Below are 22843 nucleotides of genomic sequence, written 5' to 3' on the forward strand. Positions count from 1 at the left end.
AGTAACCAGTGGTATTGACCGCCACATGTTCCTGGGACCACACCTATGTGGCATAAAGCCCTCTTCAGTACATGCAAACATACTAGGGATATGTCCATCCACATCTGGTAATGCATGCATTGGCCAACACTGCATTCCCCAGATGGGAAGCATATCCTACACAAGGATATCATACAGACAGATACCTGTTGTCCAATACATGTGTATAGCAGTACACCATCTATGGCATGGTCATCCACATTTACTATACATACTATCCCGACAGTACCACATAGGTGGTAGCCCTGAACACGTATGTTGGGTACCAATGTGTACAGACAGACACGTGTTATGTCATCTGTCCCTTGGTATCCACATATCCATAGGTATTGTGGGGTCCCTCAGTGTTTCACATAACACATTAGGGGCCTACATGCATACCCACAGGGCTGGTGCACACCTATCATGACTATCCATTATTGCCAGTCGTTGTTGTGTATGAACATGTCTGACATATACCCCAGCAATTACCCTCACTCACAGTACTCTACAGTATGTGTCATGGATGTGTGTGGCAGGGATGTCCTTGGCCACGGATCACTACATTGGCCGGTCTTGATGCAGACATGCATATGTGGCCTATGATCTGAGAAGCAGCGGCACAATCTGTCGAAGGTTACAAATGTATTCATGTAGTATGCAGGCTTCACACCTATGTACTTATTGAGGTCACATGTACACATATCTATTTGACATGCAGATATCCGATGTGTGCAATGCACATACTGTTTGAAACATATGTCATACCGTAGTAAAAGCAAAACTCACACTGCATTGACCACCTGTGGCACACACACACTCAGCATTTGCAGGACTCAAACTCCTACCTGACTATGTTATGACATTAGTGAAATACACATTAACACGACGCGCTATTTGCTTTACTGCGAGCTTTTTTTTTTTCCAAAGCTCTATTTGTAGGATGCTAACATCATCACACTTGGCAAAGAGGGATTCACCACTCCTAATGTATTTCCACAGTCTCCAAAATGGCCACTCCTCTCAAAGGCAGTCTCACACATTCACAGTCAGCATTTGCAGGATTCAAACCCCTACCTAACTATGTTATTTTACTGGAGAGATGCACATTAACACGGCACACTATATGCATTATTAGGTGGTTTCTCTTCTCCTTGAATATTTGTAGGATGCTGACATCATCAGACTTTACAAAGAGGGATGTACCTCTTTTAGAATGTGTTTCCACAGTCTCCAAAAAGGCCACTCCTCATAAAGGAATTCACACACATCCACCCATACTTGGGGTTTGCAAGACTCAAACCCCTACCTGACTATGTTATGACACTAATGAGATACGCATTTACACGATGCGCTATTTGCTTTACCTGAAGCCTTCTTTTCCAAAGCTCTATTTGTAGGATGCTGACATCATCACACTTGGCAAAGAGGGATTCACCACTCCTAATGTATTTCCACAGTCTCCAAAAAGGCCAGTTTTCTCAAAGGCAGTCTCAGACACACACATTCACACTCAGCATTTGCAGGATTCAAAACCCTACCTAACTATGTTATGCTACTGGAGAGATATGCATTAACACGGCACGCTATATACATTGTTGGGTGTCTTTGTTCTCCTTGAATATTTGTAGGATGCTGACATCATCAGACTTTACAAAGAGGGATGTACCTCTTTTAGAATGTGTTTCCACAGTCTCCAAAAATACCACTCTTCACAAAGGAAGTCACACACCCAGCGTTTGCAGGACTCAAACCCCTAACTGACTATGTTATGAGACTAGTGAGATACACATTTACATGGCACACTATTTGCTTTACTGAGAGCAGTCTTTTCCAAAGCTCTATTTGTAGGATGCTGACATTATCACACTTGGCAAAGAGGGATTCACCTCTCCTAAGGTATTTCCACAGTCTCCAAAAAGGCCACTCTGCTTAAAGGCAGTCTTAGACACACACATTCACACTCAGCATTTTCGGGATTCAAACCCCTACATAACTATGTTATGTTACTGGAGAGATATGCATTCACACGGCACATTATATGCATTACGGGGTGGTTTCTGTTCTCCATGAATATTTGTAGGATGCTGACATCATCAGACTTTCCAAAGAGGGATGTACCTTTTTTAAAATGGGTTCCCACAGTCTCCTCCTCTGAAAGGAAATCACACACATACACACACACACACACACGCACACACACACTTGGCATTTACAGGACTCAAACCCCCTACCTGACTATATTATGACACTACTGAGGTACACATTAGCGCGACACGCTATTTGCTTTATTGGGTGCATTTATTTCAAAAGCTCTATTTGTAGGATGCTGACATCATCACACTTGGCAAAGAAGTATTGACTACTCCTAATGTGTTTCCACAGTCTCCAAAAAGGCCACTCCTCTCAAAGCCAATCTCACACACACACAGACACACACACTCAGCAATTGCAGGATTCAAATCCCTACCTAACTATGTTATGATACTAGTGAGATACACATTAACACGACATGCTACATGCTTTACTGTGGGGTCTCTATTCACATGCTATGTTTGTAGGTTGCTGAAATCAGACTGGACATGGTTATGTGTGTGCACGTAGTGTTATGCAATCCCACAAATGAACCTTGTGGGTCAGCAGGTGTGAACATCTTGAACAGGAATACACAATTCATACCTGGCGTGATCTATCTGTGGACATATTACCATTCCTTCACATGACAATACATATTCATGCACGGATTGTAGGTTTTGTGGATACCACATGTGTCTGTGATGTTGGTAAAGGGCTATTCAAGGTCTATGTTGGACCTCTGTTGCTCCTGTCAGTGATGTTTGTCCTGGGTGGCTGCCTTGCAAGATATCTAGCAGGTTTGGTGAACATGATGTGCTCATTAACATACCACAGACATTTGTGTTGTGTGTTTGTCGGTTTACAATATCTCTGTTCCTGACTGCAGTCATGATGGACTCCATGGACTAGCATTTTGGACTTCGTAGGCTTATAGGACTATAGTTTCCATGGTGTGTTGTGCACCAACACTAGTGGGGTGTGCCACATGTTGCTGTAACACATTCAAAGGTGTAAATGACACATATGGGGAAAAATTGTCATCCACGTGATGGGATTAATTTGGCATTGTGGGGACAAGTTTACACATTCTACATGTGATATCTCCTGGTATGCTGTTATGGCCTTTTGTCACTGGGAGGTGGGTATGTATTTATGGGCCTGTCTGAGAGGATGTTGACATTGTCAGTCAGGTACAGTTGACTCTGACTGAAGACATATATGACTGTACATCGATATTTCTCACCTAGCTAAAGGAGGTGTGATGTTTCTGTCTGTACTCCTTTGCAGATTATCTTTCCACAGCAACAACAAACCTGAACACTAAAACCCTGTTATACTCATTTACACACTTGACACACTACTGATCCTTTCTGATCAGTCGACAGTGTATGTCATCATCATATCCTGGCATGTCCAAAGGTCGGTTTTGTGTGTACTCTCCAGTACAGCTGGTGCATATTGGAATTCTGACACATTGTTGCAACTGCCTTATGTACACAGGTAACACTGTCCTCCTACCAACAAACTCAGATATCTGTGAGAGGTGCAACTGTATAGATGGACAGGAGGCTGAGCTCTCCCAAGCCATGACTGGCACAGTCTATCGGGTGGTGAAGGTAACCACACACACCACAAATACAGTCACACATACACCTATGACAACAGCAAACCGTATACATTGATACACAATGACATACTTGGAGCATCTAATTGTACTCTGCCTAAGCAGCTGAGACATCCAAATCAGACAAACAAATGACTGCTAACACACAACCATATGCACATATCATCACATAGTTCACAAAGTCATTGTGCCACACAGTCACTGCCCTTAGGCCTACACAACACACCTCATACAACTGTATTAGGTGAGTATAATTGTCGGTCACACTGACATCCCACTCACCAGGCTGAACATGGTGAAGGTCACTTTGTGCTGTGTGTCAGGTGCCAGGATATGCCACATGACACATGCACTGTTGTCAATCCACTGCAATTACAAATATGGCTCCATCATTGAGCATTCCAGTGTGTAGACCCTCAGACATTCCTCCCTGGACTACATGACAGGAGACATAGAGGGGCTCTCTGATCATGTAGGCCAGGACAGTATAACCCTGACCTTGTGTAGCATCTTACCCTCACCAAGTACTATGTCACAGTATACAGATGACATGATCAGTTTTAACAGTTGCCTAACATATTGTTGTCATTCACAGGGGATCCAGTGACTGTCAGCCTGGGATTACATGCTCAACATGCCATGTACATTCTCTATGGACGCCATGCAGCTGTCACCCCCAGGCTTTCACAGACTGCCTTAGGCTCTTGACACACACATAGTGGCTGTTTGAAGCGAGGGTCAGATGATATAACCACAGCCATAGACATTACAGGGTACAGGAAACGGAGAATGATGGTGCTCAACATCTGATGTCTAACCCTCAGAATGAATGCACTCAGGACTCACATCAGTATAGCATCTGTCGATATATGTGCAGTAACAAACACCTGGTTCAGGCTCACAAAAGCACAGCAGCACTAACATGTTTTATGTCATACCATGGTTTTCAGACACAGGACTCGGTCTGGACAACAACAGTAGGGGGGGAATTCCATTTACATCATTCATACACACACCACCAGGTTGGTAGAAGTACACAAAGCATTGGTGAACGTACATGTGCAACTGAGAGTGGTCAAAACTGCATTTCAGTTTGTAGACTGTTACAGACCACACTCCCAAACATGGGCACAACAGTCGTTATTCCTGGGAACACTGGGGAAAGTGAAGGTCTCACCAAACACCATTATATTGTGTGACTTCAAATACACAAACATTGACTGGGTATACTACTCATGCAGTGACACCCTTGCACAACAGTTGCTAAGATTGTTACACTCAAATGCTAGGGCAGACCTGGTCACCACACCCACAGGGGGTTATACGTATGGTACCTGATCATCACACACATAGGGACTCTATGTTCCACAACAGAGGTATACCTGTAATTGTTAAGGTCGGAACATACATTCTTCTCACTAGACGTACATATCCCATACATACACACATCCTATGTGATCTCAGTGACATACTTCTCATGAGCAAACATCACACATGTACAAACTGAGGTAGTATCCCTCAATGACCCTGGGACAGTGTTAATTACAGCTCAGACAACTACATACTTTACAAGCACATTCTATGGACAACTACTGGAATTCATGGATCATGCTATCCCAGATAACTACAAGACTCACTCCTCCAAAGGCAGGGGACCTGTCTACTGGATCACGGCCATTACTGAGCTATACATGGACAGGAGGAGGCCACTACATTATGGAGCACAATCACAATCTGGAAGGCATCTCTGATCAGTACTATGGTATAGCTACAATCAGTTGTTGATTTATCTAAGGCCCACTTCTAACAGACACTTGCAACAGACACTGCGAACAATCACAAGGCCTTATTTAGTTATGTCAGGGACCTGTGTGGGAACTCACGGATATGCTGTGAGTTATTGCATATTTACAAATGATACAGTGAACCCACTGACATTGTGAACATTCTGGACAACAGGTTCAGTGGGAATGTTTCCCCACCATCCCCCCTGCAGTGCACATGTCCATCACAACAGAGTGTAGCCTCTCTGACATCACAGATGAACATGTGTGTGATGCCCTCTCCATAGCAGACAACACAGCATCAGTGGGACCAGATAGTGTCCTAGACTGTGGCATACACGAGATTCATGACAAACTTCACACTCACATTATGTCACTGGTCAATATCACAGTTATGACAGGATGTGTACCCATGGAATGGTGTACAGCTATGGAGTACCCGCTACACAGTGCTGGTGCCACAAGGGACCCTGGACATTATCACAATATATGCCTAACTATCCTGATCTGCTATTCTATGGAGTGTATCATCATGGAACACATACACATACACATTGTGAACCTACAGACACTGGATCCTACACAATTTGGTGTTGTTGTGGGCATATAGATGTTTGATGTCTTTAAACAGTTAACAGGTCCATAGACATACACAGGGTTGTCCACACAGCCTATCTGGAGCTCGCACACCACTTCTACACAATACCCCACTTGGCCTTTACACATTAGATCACCGGATTCAAAATCTACACATATGTCACAATCTGGATTGCTAACTGGATCATGGATAGCACACACATGGTCAGTATTACAGGTGCCATGTCTGACTATACACCAGTTACACATGGCATCCCACAGGGCTCAGTCCTGGGACCTCTCTTGTTCTGTATATATTTCTGATACATACTGGCTAACACAGGGGGAATATGGATGACCATGTTTGCAGATGGCTGCAAACTGTGTGCCATATTCGACTCCACAGCTGGCACAGGCATCCTCAGGAAGGGTCTCAGAGAGATGTCTGACTGGTGCCAGAGCCATGGCCTACAGCTACCTTATTTTACATGCATGGTCATCACCTTTGGTATTAACATCGTGCAGACATATTAACACATAGGTGATGATACATCACGTACAGTGTGTGCGGTTTGTGATTTGTGGACATGAATACTTAGTACTCTTGCCTTTGACATTCATGTTGCCAATGTTGTTGGACACACCTTCTATTTAGGCAGCCTTATCCCATACAGTTTTACATCCAGATCAGGTGGGGTCATTGTGACCCTGTAGTTATCTGGCACATGCTTGGATACAATGGCCCATTTTGGATGTACCTTACCCAACACCTGCAGCAACTGGATTGTACACTGATTTACATACCAAGTGGATCTAGGGACACACACAGATGGTATGCACAGTTTGGCTATGGTGACACCAGCTCTCCTCAGTTGCTTACTGCCTACTTGGATGCAGTCTGTGCCTTTTCTTTGATGCCATGTCCATCACAGCATTGATGGACAGGCTCCATGTGAGGATATCAAAGTCCCTTACAGCTACATGCTCCAGGGACAGGTGCATGAGCAATGATGTTAATAGGACATGCTGGAGGGGCATATTACCACCCTTTGGTAAAAACTCTGTACCCATGAACTACCACATAGTCAGCAATCTACTTAACACCGAATGCGTGATAAGAGACCTTGGGACCCAGGTGGACAGCTGTCTCTCCTTTGATAGTCACATCACCACAGTAGTCAGGAAGTCCTTCTACATGGCACACCTCATCATAAAAGGGTTCTCGTCAAGGAAAAAAGAGGTCATCATTACCCTCTACTCATCACTCATCAGACCCATTATAGAGAACAACGCCCCTTTTGGAATGTACCTCACAAGACATCTGCAGCAGCTGGAAAGGCCACAGAAGTACCTCACAAAGAGGATTACTGGACTCAAACAAATGCCCTACACTGACTGCCTCAAAAAACTCCAGCTTTACTCCGTAGCATATCGCCTACTCAGAGGTGATCTCTGCCTAACATATAAAGCTATGTCAAACCCAGAGCTGTTGGACATGCTACACCTAAAGAAATCCCAATCCCTCCGAGCTACACGCTCTAGGGACCTAAACCTTGTCACCACAATAAACAGGACATGCTGGAGGGATAGATTCCTATCCCAGAGACTTCCCATACTCTGGAACAGGCTACCCATCTATGTCAAGCAAAGTTCTTCATTAGCACTCTTCAAGAAAAATCTTGATGAGTGGATGGGAAATAGGAAATGTACCCCGGGGATGACTTCTGTGTCTCTGCTCATCAATGGCACAGGAAAATAACTTTCTTGGGTGGTGTAAGCCAGGGAACCTTGTTGGCTAGGCTTGCACAGGCCCTTGTGCCGATGGCCTAGTACCTACCTATGAACTTATGAACCTATGAACAGAGGCTCCACTCACTTGGGAATGTGATCACAGTACCACATATGCACAGACCCACACTGAACACCTACAGGTGACATCTTCACAGGTGGATGGGTGATCGTATGTTTAACCCTGGGATATGTTATGTGTCCTTGCTAGACAGAGGCAGAATGACATGTACATATGTGAGATATCTTGTGTGACCTACTATTGACAGGCACAGTCTACTGATCTAGCGTGATTGCAGACTACAAACACACTGTGGCTAGGCTTCTACATACCCTAGGGCAGATAGCCTAGTGTCAACCTCTGAACCTATGCTAATGTTCAGGATGCACATTCTTCAGTGATGGTACCAATTGCAGGTTTTGTTTCTTCTTTGCTTTACCACTTCCTATGAACAACCTAGGTTTCTGCATTACATATTTGATTGTGACAGTATTTCACTATTTTATATTGTGTCTGTTGTCATATCACTGTGTGGATTGGTGAATACTGCGAGGTTCCTGGGTTGACACTTGCAACTGTGGGATATGTGTGGCCCACTGCTGTACTCAAACTTTACCTAAGTGTGTGAGCATGCCCAGTTCAGACTTTCAGTGTTTTTGTTGCCTGACATTTGTCTCATAGTTTCAAGTGTGTGAGCATGCCCAGTGTGACCTTGCAGTATGCTGCTGTCTGAGGTCCACTACATTTGTTGATGTCTGTGAACATTACCAGTATTAACATTTATACTATATGTGTGTTGAATATCAGGTTCTATTATTGCTGCAGGCCTCACCTTTGTGTCTTGACTCGACAGGGATTATGCTATGCATGCAAGGTTTCCATTAGATACTTAGTATTGACATATAAACATTTTTTCATGCACGCTAACCACTGACATGCTGTCATGGTTTAGTGGTTCTGTTCTTTGACTATAGTGCATTGTATCCTGGGTTCGAAGACTGCCACTGCTGCATATTTTCATACATGGCAGAACAGACTGCTTTAAGAATAGTGAAGCAAATATGAACATGTTAACCTGCTTTTGATGAACTATACCCACATTTGACCAGACTTGCTCAATGTTGGCCAACATTGCTGGACAGTGCACAATATTGATAAACATTGTCTGTTGTGCTACTTAGTGTGTGCAATTTTGTTCAGATATACTAAATAGTGGTGAGAGCTGTTTAGCAGTGCTTTATATTGCTTAACACATAGCAATCATGCCTCAGGTGGTGCTGCAGGGCTGCCTATGTCAGATGCACATTTTACACTCCCTATAGATGTTTGTTAACAGGTAGTGTCAAGTTAGGCATTGCTTTTACTATATGTGTGAGTCGGAGAGAGGTATCATTTCCAGGGTTCCTACCGAGCCAGTGTATATGCTATGCATTGCCTCTTTGCCAAGGCCAAAGCATACTGGGCATGCCTCCTTCTGTCTACTGGGGCAGGCTCAGGTTGTTCCTCCTCCGAGTCACACTCTGCCTGTGATGGCCTTGGCAATGGTGGGGGACTGTTGTGCCCAGCCCTATGCTGCTCCTGCTGCAGCTATTTTTGCAGGATCATATTGTGTAGCATAGCACATACCATGACTATTTGGGTACATGCAGTTGGTGAGTACTGCAAGGCTCCACCAGATGTGTCCAGGCACTGGAACCGTGACTTGAGCAGCCCAAACACACGCTCGATTACATTTCGTGTTTGTGCGTGTGCCTCATTATGGCGTTCCTGTTCAGGTGTGTGTGCATTTCTGATGGGTGTCATCAGCCACGGCTTGAGTGCATATCCAGCATCCCCCACTAGGTGACCATAAGGGATGTCCCCATTGGCAAATGTCTGGTACAGCTGCGTCAGATGCCAGATATGGGAGTCATGGTAGCTTCCAGGGCAGCCAGCACACACATTCATTATTATGCCCTGGGCATCACACATGACCTGGCAGTTGATGGAGGGGTAACCCTTGTGGTTATAGTAGACCCTACCCCGCTCACCAGCTGGTGCTTTGATGCGTATGTGCGTGCAGTCTATTGCACCCACTAACTCAGGGTATTCCGCTATTTGCTGGAAGAGACGCATATTGCTCGCCAATACCACATGGGAATTGGGGAAATATACATGATCACTGACATGTGCTGCCATGACATTCAGGAACTGGTGCAGTACCCTAGATACTGATGCCTGTGAAATCCCCATCATATCGCCAGTTGGTCTCTGGAAGGTACCTGTTGCTAATATATGTAGGCCAACACATACCTTGGTTTCCACTGGGATGGGTTCCCCTCTGTTGGTTCTGTGTGTGAGGCGTGGCCTGCAAAGCTCAACAATTTGCTGCAGGAGCTCTCTGTTCACTCTATAGCTCTCCACTATCTCCAGCTCATGTAGCACCTGGTAGGTTACCCTGGGTCTGTACACTCTTTTCCGTCTCCTTACTGTGCATTGTCACCACCCTCAGCATGTTGCATATGTTGCCTTATGACAGCAATGGCAGCCCCTAACACTTCTTTGTCTAAGTAAAGCTTTTTCAGTTTTCACTTCTATTAGCTTACTGTAGTGTTGCAGTGTGTCTGAGAAAAACATACTGGAATGTTTTTTGCTGAGTTTTAAGTGCTGGGCTGGGCTGGGCTAGTGTAATGCCTGTGTAATTGGCTGATTCTGATTGTTTTCACCTGCTAGCTCTGCTAGTACTCCCTGGTTAACTTCCTACTATTTGTTGTGCTTCCCTTTCCCTTTCTGTTTCCTCAGGGGGCAGTGCCGTGCAAAGAAGCGCAAACACACGCACACCAGCCCACATGCACACACACACATGCTTACATGGACTAAAACTGGCTTATTCCTGATAAAACGCGCTTACAACTGTTTACACAGCCTTACATATGCTTACTCAAGCCTACACGCGCGCACACATGCTTACACGCATGCACACTGTCTTACTTGGGTTTAATGGCGTGCACACACATGCATGCATGCTCAGCAAGAAACTTTGGTGTTATCCACAGCATACACCTTCGATTTCTTGACTTTACCTGGCCTACCTGTTGACACACCTCTTTCACTGTTATGTGAATGTAAGCTGAACCATGTCACTCTGCTCCAATGAGCTTCACTCCTTTCATACATACCCCCTCGTGATGTCACCTATCTTCTACTCTGTTAGTCCCCTTATCCTACTCCTACACTCCACTGACTGTGCTCATTTGCTATGTAAACTTGCGGTTCACTATTATAACTCTCATTTGCATAGGATTGCCTACTAATGCTTAGTTACATCTCTTAGACTGAGCTTCCCCCCTTAGAAACCTCTACTCGGTGGCCATGTTGTCTTCAGTCTGCCATTCTCTTGCATTGTAAATTCATTTTAGCTATGAAATCCACATGATCTTAATTATTAATTTTCTGCTTTTTATGGTGCAGCGTGTTTGCGCGGTGCTGCGCTACTGTTAAACCCCAGAGATCGGGATAAAAAAAAAAAAAGTTATTTTATTTTTAATTTGCATCACTTCCCTTTGCCAATGGCCATTGGCATGCTTCCTCCTGTGAATGCATGCTTTTTTACCAGCTGACACGGCTCCGTTTTGCTATTTGCAGAACCATACTCAGTTATCAACTGAGTACATTTCTGCAAATAACACTACTCCTACTCAGACAGGTTTGTTTTTCCTGGATCACAAATTTACCTCATTTGCATGGCTTTCACCTGCAATTGAGGTAATTTGCATATCCCAGCCCTGTCTGTGTAGGACTAGTTTAAAGAGCTCAGTTGCACGCCCCTGCCGGCTATTCCTGGATCACTAGGCGGACATGTTGGCTTGCTGGAGTCTTACTCTACTCTTAGACTCTGACTCTAGCACGCTCCTGCCAGCTGTTCCTGGATCGCTAGGCGGACATGTTGGCTTGCTGGAGTCTTACTCTACTCTTAGACTCTGTGCAAGCCTTCGTGAATCCGACCCTACTATCTTTGCTTCTAATCACTGAATGCCACCTTTTTGATTAACCATCCACAATTTACCCATAACTTGTCTAATCAGTCTTAGCAGTAATATACAAAAATTGCTTTCTTTTCATTTCACAAAAAAATCAGTTTTCATTCACTTCAGCATTTAATCATGAAGTTGCCCTTTTTAGTGCAGTACTTATTGTAAATTACTATCAGTCTGATTGATAACGTATTATTATAAAACTTGCACAATGCTGACATTTTATATAAATTATTGTCTGTGGGTTCACTGTATATTTATTAAAATAGTTGACCATTAGTATGCACTATTTTTTAAATAATTAACTGTACTATATATTTAATTTTTTTTAAATTTAACCATTAGTAAGCTTATTGGTAATATCAATGTCTTATAATATAATCTGACTATCCTGTTGTCAAAAAATTGTAGTCTATCATTAATAAAGTCAACTGTCAGTATCCAGAGCCATACACTGTGTGAATTGCTATATGAGAACTATTTTCAAAATTCTTTTTCATTATGCATGTTTTTTTTACTTTTTATTGATGCTGTTGTTGTGTCTTTCGGCTTTTCACAGTTAGGGGTCGCCACAGTGGAACTCTGGTCCGTTAATGATTGGCAGTAGATTTTTACATGCCGAGTTGCCAGCTCTGATGCATAACCTTCAACGAAGGTACGCCCATTCACGCATGTCTCCACACAGAAGACGCTCTAGCTGGGAATTGAACAGGACAACGTCTTACTGTGAGGCGACAATGCTACCGCAACACCACCACCATATTTTACTAAAATAATTAACTTGCCTATCCCCATATCTTTCATCCTCTCAGCTTTCAAAATTAGTTCAGGGGGTGTCAAAAAATCATAGCATAGGGTACAAAATCATAACACAGAAAATCTGCACATATATAAATTCCTGCCTGCAGAGTAATAGCATAATATGTAAATTTTCCATCTCGAGGGGAGACACAACTTATAAAATTAAAACCCTTGTGGTGCTAGCAGATGCACAGCTACATTGTAGAATGTCTTCCATACATTGTATAGTGGTCATTATTAGATCCACTACATTAATTTGCTATTGCATGTGGATCAGCTCAGAATATTTCCACATTTTCTTATTTACCAATTGTTATCATTAGGTGCATATAGTATATAACTTGTATTGCTCTAACCCAGTTATTGTTTTCTCAAAACCACTTCTATGAATCTGTTTATTAACTGGTTTACTTATACTCATTTGACTGCTCTTTTACTTTTTCATATCTACATATCCTAGAAATACCTAACTGCATTAATATTACTCGTGTTATTCTTATACTTGATAAGCTTGTTACTTTTTTAACTCTTCCATCTTTATTCCATTTACATCATTAGCAATTAGAAATTCAACCACCTAGGCTAACGCTGACTCTGTAAGTTAGGAAAAGATGAGACAGAAGAGAAAGTGTGTTTTGTAGGGGTGGGCAGTAGTGCAGGATACCAGTGTATGTGACTGTGTTAATGGTATGCAGGTATCCTTAGGACTAACATTTGCTCAAAAAGACCCCACGCTATGAAAAATCATGTAATTACATATGCAAGATACAGCAAAAAAAGTAAATACAAAGCTCCATATAAAATTATAAACAGTGATCGAATAATAAACAGAATTAAGTGTCCGCTGACCTTAGGGGAAAAAAAAAACAGTGCCCTACTAGCAGGACATCGAATTACATACATGGATGTAGAGTCAGTCCAGGCTACATACATTTGGCAAGACAGGTTACTACAGAACAGACTGTACTATTAAATGTAACCATACAGCTTCATTCAGACTTACAGAGCAAAATGAAGGCTGCACTGCTTCTCCTGTCAGATGTAAAACTTGCAAATGTAACTCTCAACTTCTTTGTTGAAGAATTTTGGTCAAAATCAAAAATTAAAGACAATTTTTAAATATTATTCTAATTCATTTAAAAAGTTAATAAAATCACCGGTTTTCCATCAAGCACACATTTTCTGAATAATAAGTATGAAACTCTTACATCTAGCAATATTGATTGATTGTAATCCTAAGTGATTTACCAGAAAATCAAAACTTTATGAAGAACGTGACCAAAATATGAGGCAAAATCAAACACTTTCTACAAAGTCAGGTATATCTGAGGGGTTTGCAGATATAAGCAGTCCAGCACAGAGCTGATAAACACAGCAGCAGGACATATCTTACCTTTATAGCAGTGGTTTACAAATATTCAGAAAATTGCAGATTAACCAGCAACAAATCTCTTCTTTTAGAATGATAGTAAGCCAAGTGCAATTTGAGAAGCAGCCACAGAAATAAGTCAAACATTATCCTATTCCTGCGTAAGCTGTGCTCGCTACAAACGTACATTTTTATATTCCTGTGCACTGCAGTCTTACTTGCTGGTTTCTTGTATTCTTTGAGTTCCCCATCTCTGAATACCTGACTTACTCTAGTGCTAAATCAAGGTCAAATTACAAAAACAGAAAATAAAGCTCAAACTACAAGATGAGTGTCAAATAACTTTCTACAGTCCCACCTTTTTACAGCACCCGTGCTAATGTTAGACTGAAGGTATGTCTGCTGCTGGTCTAATTTGAGCATGTTGAGCTCAAATAATTCTTTATTTCACTGGCTTTACAACTGAGGCAATGAAAGAGCAGAAACTGGAGCTGTGTAAGGTAAACTCAGAACAACAGAGCAGACACAGATTTCAAGTCTGAAATTGGAGTGTTCTTCCAAATCCAGAATGGCTAATAGGTATGCCTACCAACTTGGTCAACATTTTTTTTTCTTCCTGCCTGCTGCATCAAAGTGTATTTTAGATGACTCTTACATACATGATGAAACCTTAACTCCAGCTGTTTTAGATTTTTGAAAATGTAAACTGCATATAGTATAACATTAATAAATATACAGAGACCAGCCTGCAATGCAATGCATATTTTACTTACTGTGATTGTTGTTCAACTAGAAGGCCCATCTGGCCTGCAGTTACACATCTGTGCATGCATTACTAACACAGATGTTAAAAGGTGAATATGAACCATCACTTCATTCTTTTTCTCTTGCCTATCTGTACTCCTTTTAGTATGTTTTCTTTCATGTTTTATTTTTCTTTCTTAGTATTTTGAGATGAATTGCTGCTTAGCTATACCTGCTAACTGATTATCGGGACAACGCGTACTTATCTTTTAGCTTTTCTACCACATCTTATGGTCTGTGGTGATCAGAGCAGATTAACCAATTTGCTCACTACCTTACCCTGTTTTTAATACCTACTTTCTTTTATAGTTTTATGGCTTTTAGTTTAGCCATTGCTTCACATTTGTTATTGTTAACACACCATATTATTGTCTAGTTACATTCTAATTTAGATGTCACAAAGCCAGCACTTAATTTATGTATTGATTTGTTTGCTTATATTCTCAAGCAAGTCTTATTGGGCAGAATCCTTTTTTGAATGAATCCAGGGAGAAAAGCTGCAGATAAACAATAAAAATCCATGTACTAAATATAATAACTTAAAGAGATATGCATCAAGACATGTAGCAACATATATGTGACTTAAAATCCATGTACTAAATATAATAACTTAAAGAGATATGCATCAAGACATGTAGCAACATATATGTGACTTAAAATCCATGTACTAAATATAATAACTTAAAGAGATATGCATCAAGACATGTAGCACCATATATGTGACTTAAAATCCATGTACTAAATATAATAACTTAAAGAGATATGCATCAAGACATGTAGCAACATATATGTGACTTAAAATCCATGTACTAAATATAATAACTTAAAGAGATATGCATCAAGACATGTAGCAACATATATGTGACTTAAAATCCATGTACTAAATATAATAACTTAAAGAGATATGCATCAAGACATGTAGCAACATATATGTGACTTAAAATCCATGTACTAAATATAATAACTTAAAGAGATATGCATCAAGACATGTAGCAACATATATGTGACTTAAAATCCATGTACTAAATATAATAACTTAAAGAGATATGCATCAAGACATGTAGCAACATATATGTGACTTAAAATCCATGTACTAAATATAATAACTTAAAGAGATATGCATCAAGACATGTAGCAACATATATGTGACTTAAAATCCATGTACTAAATATAATAACTTAAAGAGATATGCATCAAGACATGTAGCAACATATATGTGACTTAAAATCCATGTACTAAATATAATAACTTAAAGAGATATGCATCAAGACATGTAGCAACATATATGTGACTTAAAATCCATGTACTAAATATAATAACTTAAAGAGATATGCATCAAGACATGTAGCAACATATATGGGACTTAAAATCCATGTACTAAATATAATAACTTAAAGAGATATGCATCAAGACATGTAGCAACATATATGTGACTTAAAATCCATGTACTAAATATAATAACTTAAAGAGATATGCATCAAGACATTTAGCAACATATATGTGACTTAAAATCCATGTACTAAATATAATAACTTAAAGAGATATGCATCAAGACATATAGCAACGTATATGTGACTTAAACATATAGCAAAGTGTAACAACTACAACAAAGCATACATACATACTCATTTCACTGTTACCATATAAATGCAAATTAATATATATGATCAGAAAGTACAAGTATACATAATAAGTACAGTACAATAAGAGCTAATGAACAAAATGTGACACATTCACTGCATTAATCATTCATTTCTGTTGGGACTGGCGGTATCATCTTGAATGGTATAACACTTCACAGGCATGTACAGGTACCCTTCACTAGATGGTAAGAATCCATGACTAGGTATTGCACTCAGAAGACCAGTAGGGGGCAATGAGGGCATAGAACTGCAGAACCCAGAGCAGCTGATCTGGTGCGATATCCCTGCAGTATACTCAGGAAAGTGTCAGCTATGGCCATGGAAGTGTCTACATCTAGGACCAGATGAAGCCATGGCAGAGGTGACAGTGATGCAGTCTCTGGAAGAGTGTGGGCCACCTTCATATCCTTGCCTTGTGACTGTGCAGCATGCATCAGAGCTATAGCATGGCCACAGTGAGCATTTGCCCACTAATGGGTAATGCACGAATGCATTGCACTAATAGTTGCCAAGTAGGCCATTACTGTACTCAGTAAGCATATTTGCTCCAGGCTCCTATATGCCGTGTCAAACTACATGCATTGCAGAATGCCTACATTTCCTACAGTGGTTGCACTTCCTCATGCAAGCCACTCAGCACTTTTAGAATCATTGGTATGGCATTACAGTACTTATCTGTGCCTGGACCACTGACTTGCACATCTGCTGATTGATGCCAAGAGTGACACCAAGTCAGGGAATATCCTTGAATCATTGCAGCAACAGCCCCCTACACATTCTCTCCTATGATGGGTACATAGATCTCAGAGGCAGTGTGACTCACTAATGTCATCTAAGTATAAAACATTGATATTCTTTTCCACTCCAGTCACACTAATTCAATGGCAGGAAATGTCAACCGCCAGATAATTTAATCTTACTTTTGTCCCACTTAAATATGGATATGATCAGAATAAGAAAAATACACAGTCAAAATCTTCTAAATATACAGTACATTACAGTCATGTGATCACTAATTATTCATTAAAACTGTAAAGCAACTCTTGCAAAAGATAAATGTTTAGTTACAATACACTATTATGTAAATAACAATAACAAATAAACATTTATTTTACTAAAAACAAACTTGTTTCATTATTTATTAAAAGTTACTAAATTATAATTTTGCTGCCCTAAGTATTTGAACACTTGAGACTCTGTGAAGTCTGTGGCATTTCATTTTAACTGGACAAGGGAGGATTTTCTGGTGTCATGTCTCTCGGAGAGGGAACCCAAGTAAACAAAAAAGCAATATTTTAGAGAAGTGCAAAGAGAGGATGTGAGCAAGGAAGGGGCCAGTGTTTGGGAATATGTGGAGAAAACATCTTCAGAAATTATTATTCGATCTACCCTTCTTCAAAAATGCCCTTCTCCCCCATTTACCTTCCTTTCATGTTATTATTGTTTCTGCCCTCTTTTTGGTCTTGCCCCACCTCTGGCTGCCCTATCTCAACTTTCCTCTAGAATAACATGATAAATTCAGTTTGAATTTTGTTATGTTCACTATCTGTGACCTGCTGAAAGTGCCCATGTTGCATCTCTGAGGTACTTGTTTTGGACATGTGAATGCACATAGCATAGGGCTTGCTACATTCTATCCCTTAATATGGTCACTTAACAACCTATAGCATGGCCATTACGGTAGCACAACGCCTGGTATTAATGCAGTCATTATCATTTACTATGCAGCCCATTCCCCAGAATCCCAGCACTCTGCCAGCCATTTCCTAATCAGTTTTGGGCTACTTTGCACCAATGCATCTCCACTATTTAGTGCAATGTCAGAGCATTCCAGATCTTTCTTAATACCCCCTTTTTTTGTTTAATTATACTATTATGAAGAGAATAATAACTTGAAGCAGACCATCATTTCTATGTATTTGCAGCATCTTTATCTTTGCCTTATTCCAAACTGCAGTATGTTTAAGCTGTAAATTATGACATATTTATAATCCATTGCCAAGGTGTCATCATGATACTGTAAGTCAAGTTATCAACATCCAAAGTACTGCATCCTCCATACATTATATAATTAATTGTAAATGTATGCTATTTTTGTGTTTGTCTATAGTAGCAGATTACATTTTTACAACAGAGGCTCATGTACTTAGGTCATACTTCTCAACTATCCTGATTTTAACAGAATGTCAATATTTTTGCTTCCTATTTTGGTCTGTTTGTCACAAAATGTGTGGTTTTCTGGCAAATCACTGAGGATTTAAGTTACTAAATAATGACAGACAGAATTCCAGACTTCATGGAAAATGTATGCTAATTCAAAACCTTTCATTCTACAAACATTGTAAGTTTATAAGAGCAATATTTGAAAAGTGCCCTATATTTATGGGACTTTGTCCTCCCATCATTTTTGGCTTTGTCCGAATATCTTGTGCTAAGAGGTTGAGAGGTATGACAGGTATCTAAAGCTTTACAGATAAATGTACATATTGCCCCTTTGCATACTGTTTAGGAGAGGCATAAGTATTTGAGTAAGAAGGTGAACAAACAGAAAATAGTAAATTCCATATAGATATGTACACACTTATATATATATATATATATATATATATATATATATATATATATATATATATAAATAAACACCTTTTAATGGATAATCTACCATTTGCATATTGGTCTCCATGTCATTCCCTCATACCAGTTTATGAGCTAGTGTCACACTCCCAATTAAAACACTATTTATTCAAAAACAATATTAATGTTACGTGTATTACTCTGCAATCATCTTAAAGAGTTTGGAATGCATACTTAATACCCACACTTAAAATATTTACTGGGGATTGTACTTCAGTCTTGGATTAAGAACTAATTGTTTGTGCTTATTTCTCGGTAGGGCAACCTTGACAGTTAATTTCATTACCACATGTTTATGACAAAATATATTAGGAACCAATTTGTTCAGAAAACAGTTTAAAGGAAAGTGATAATTTCTAGAAAATAATATATAAATATGGATGAGTTCAACCTTAATATATCAATATAATGTATCATGAAGAATCAGCCTACTCTTGCTTTTTGTTATACTTACTCTGTAGCAGCACCAACTGTTGTCCTTTAAGTTGTGTCTTTCGGCTTTTTCCAGTTAGGGGTCACCACAGCGGAACTCCAGTCCGCTAATGATTGGCAGTAGATTTTTACGTGCCGAGTTGCCAGCCCTGACGCACAACCTTCAACGAAGGTACGCCCATTCACACATGTCTCCACACAGAAGACGCTTTAGCTGAGAATCGAACAGGAAAACGTCTTACTGTGAGGCGACAACGCTACCGCAGCACCACCACCACAGTTACCAACTAGTTCAGAAATTGTTCCACCAAGTTTGGGGCATTAATGTTTTTAATTTAATTTTCTGACCTTTTGCCCTATAAATTGAGCTCATTATATACCAGGACAGTTTGAAGTTTTGATAAGAGATATGCTTTGAGCAGCAATATTGAGTTTGGCTGTGAATAAGGTATAGAATTTCTTCATATAATAATTCAGATTTCACAATGCCTTTATAACCTTTCCTGACATTCTTAGTAGAATTTGATTTTGTAGTTTTATGAGACTCTATTTTTAGACTTCATTAACAAATAATGCCACAAAATGTCAGACTGCTGTTGAAACAGGACATCAAAATGGAGCCTGAAATAAAGACACTTATTTTAACATCAGTTTTCATTTAGTTTATCATCAGTGTGTGTAGCTGGTGTCAGCCATAGCCTCAAGCCTGAGACAATAACTGAATAAAAACTAATTTCCTTCACCAAGTGAATTTTCTGGCTGGATATGTTTTTGATTTCAGCAAGGTGTGAATCATTACAGCGTGGCCTTTGCAGAGGTAAATGTCTCACGCCAAGTACAAATTGATTTTGCACTCCTGCAAATTTACAACTAATCAATATGCTGTACTCTGTACCGTGGTAGCGTTTCCACCCACACATCAGCATGGTTTGCTGATACAATCCCATTTGTAAGAGCTGCAACAGCTGATGAAGTGTAGGAAGCCAACATTAGGAGAGTGTAGGTAATATCACAGATAAAATACTAGTACATTTGTAAATTAAATCTTAAGATCATCGTGTATCATTCTTCTTTCACAGGTGTCAGTGCTGGCACTTCCTGAAGTATTAACATCAATATACACATCAGAGTTTAGCTGCAGATATAAAATAGTTCCTAAAGTGAGACAGCTGAAAACAAAGTTTGGATAGGTGCTATCTTATGTTACATTAAATGTTCTGACATTTCACTATTCACCCAGGACTGAGGATTGAGTAACTGAAGTAGGAGGCAAAGCAGCAGGCTAGGAAAAAAGCTCAAGCCCTCAGAACAGTTTTAAACTCATGGACACTGCATGTGGCTATGAACATGTTCTCTAACAGGAAACATCTGGAATTAAATCTAGGTCAAAAGTCATATAGGCATCCCCCTCAAAACTGATGACTATATTAAAACATATATAATGCAAATTATTTATTTACAGTTTTATATTTCATTGAAATTATAAACCATCCACAAAAATAAAAGACAATGATAATACATTATTTTTCATGGAGCATTTGTTTACTTATTTGCCATTTCTGTGAAATCCCTAATGCTGACAGACATGTGAATACCAAAACCAGAATCCTTAAGAATAACAAATCTCATAAACCTTCCATACTGGAGAATTATTAACCATTTAATATATCATGGGTCCAGGGTAGTTTGAGAATGCAGCTTGTTTAAATGTAGTATGCAAAGCTACAATCACAAAAAATACTTACATTTATTTATTTATTTACTTTATTTATTTGACATTTGTTAACTGGGTTGGTCTGACTGGGCAAAACCCCTTTTTCAGCAGAGACCCGAGGAGAAAAGCTCCAATTTTACATTGCTTAAATATTAATTAACACAGACAGTTGTTGCAAGACAAGAAAAAACAATGAATAACTAGGTAAACTGTACATAAGTAGTTCAGTTTTTACACATTCTGTAGAAAGTAACAAAAATACAAGTGATTCAGAGATTTATCATCAGGGACAAAACAGGATAATGGGAATATACATAAATGTAAATAACAGAGTATGATCAGTTATAAATACATTTAGGATGAAAAATTGTAGTAAGGGAAAGAGGTATATAGAAATAGCACAACGTAAAGAATATATGAGGTGAAAAAATACTCTGGTATATGATTGATGCTAGTGCAGAGTAGAACAGAAGCAGAAGAAAAGTATATGGAGTAAAAGCTAGAGAGAAAAGAGAACAGGTAGGAAGCCTATGAAAGGACTAGCATGGTAGTAGCTAAGAGGGCAGCACTCTGGTAGTGGAGGGTAGCTTATGTTGGATTATGGCAGAGACATGACCATGATTTGTGGAAGTAGTCTTTGATTGCTGTTTTAAAGGTGTTAGGGTCAGTGATATATCTGACATTGTGGGGTAGTTTGTTCCAGGGATTAGCTATGGATTAGCTATAATGCAATTTACCAATATTTTTGTTGGGCATATAGACTTGCAATAGGTTCTGTTGTGAACTACGGATAGAGCGTTTGGGAGTTTAGGACTGGATGAGAGTGGAGAGAGAGAGGGACAGGAAGAAGGTTGATGTAAAACTGAATGAGCCAATGTAAGCTGTGGTATTAGGATTTAGTGATGAAATTCAAGCCACTGCAGATTTCTTAGGGTGATGCACTGGTGGGTGCAGTAAGGTAGGCTTGAAACAAATCGAGCTATTATTTTATAGGTTAGTTCTAGTTTAGTGAGAATATTTGATTGGAGGTGTGTGAGAATAGAGGCAGCATAGAGCAGTGTGGGGATTAGAAAGGCTTGTGCAAGTGAGAGTCTGGAAGCATTTGTAAGGAATTTATGTCTATAGAGCAGACCTAGTTTTTGATGGGTCTTTTTAATGCACTGCTGAGTGTGTAGATCAAATTTGAGATGGTCATCAATTATAACACCTAGGAGTTTGGTCTGGGGTTCAGATGAGATGGTAGTATTATTCAGGGAGGAGACAGAGAAGGAAGATTTGTGATGCTGAAGGGAAGTAGGGAGAAACAAGAAGAGTTTTGCTTTCTTAGGGTTCAGTAGTAATTGACGGGAAGTAAGCCATCCTTCAATGGAGTGGAGGGATTCTTGGGTGAGGGTATGAAGGTGTGTGATACTGTCAGAGCAGGAGATAATTGTGGAGTCATCAGCATATCAAATAATGGTAGAGTGTGGACAAGAAGAGTGGAGGTCATTAATAAACATGTTGAAAAGTAGGGGACCAAGGATGGAGCCTTGGGTCACCCCAGTTTGTACTGGAAGAAAGGAATAG

The sequence above is a fragment of the Protopterus annectens genome, chromosome 8.part1, assembly GCF_019279795.1.
Source record: "Protopterus annectens isolate FY-2018-M chromosome 8.part1, PAN1.0, whole genome shotgun sequence".
NCBI classification, from domain to species: domain Eukaryota; kingdom Metazoa; phylum Chordata; order Ceratodontiformes; family Protopteridae; genus Protopterus; species Protopterus annectens.